Consider the following 985-nt stretch of genomic DNA (forward strand, 5'->3'; position numbering starts at 1 on the left):
GTAGCAGTTCTGGTTAGAGCAGCCATGTCATGCTCATTTCCAGCCATTTAATGTTTAATCTTGGGTACCTCTAGATTAGCTTTGCACCTATCATAATTTCAAATAGTAATTATTTCAGAACAGTAAAACCCCAGAGCCTCTTCCTGAAAATGAGAGGATAGTTCATGAACTCCTGCTGCCGATGTGTTGAAATCTGTTTCCCCATCGAGATGTGTTTCCCCTAACCTGAATCCTAACATCATCCTAACCATAACCACTGAGGGGGGCACAACATGGTAAATGGTCTTATACTTGTACAGCACTTTTTTATGCATTGCAGCACACTCAAAACGCTTTCACACTACTTGGCCATTCACCCATTCGCGCACTCAAACACACACATTCACACACTGGTGTTATCACTAGGAGCAACTGGGGGTTAGGTGTCTTGCTCAAGGCCACTTCAACATGTTGACTGGACAAGCAAGGAATTGAACCACTAATCCTCCAGTTAGGAAACGACCCGCTCTATCTCTATAAGCCGCAGCTGCCCCAGCATGAAAAACGAGTTTTGAACAGGGGAAACACATCTCAACAGGGGAACACTTTTTGACACAAGACCGGTCAGGAAGCCAGGACAACACGTAAACAAAAAACACTGACAAGCTACAGTACATTTTCAATAATGGCAATATAGACCAGTGAAAAGAGATGTGTAACACTCTAAACAAAGAGGGTAATTGAGAAACCCCATATTTTAACTGGCATAATGCAGACATAGTAACTTCTCCAGCCTTACAACAATTCTCTCTAACGTTACAGAAACAAGGCATTAACAGTCATGCAACGTGTTTTTAAACTCACCATTAAGTCCCACAGAGTAGTGGAAACATCACTCCCTTTCAAGTAGCTCCAAGGTCGGTAAATCCAACTGGTGGACGCTGCGTCTTCCTCCACAGGACCACATACAGTCCCAAAGTAGTAAAATTAATCCCAAGAGGCAGCA

This window comes from Monopterus albus, unplaced genomic scaffold (assembly GCF_001952655.1).
Source record: "Monopterus albus unplaced genomic scaffold, M_albus_1.0 scaffold536.1, whole genome shotgun sequence".
Classification (NCBI taxonomy): Eukaryota; Metazoa; Chordata; class Actinopteri; order Synbranchiformes; family Synbranchidae; genus Monopterus; species Monopterus albus.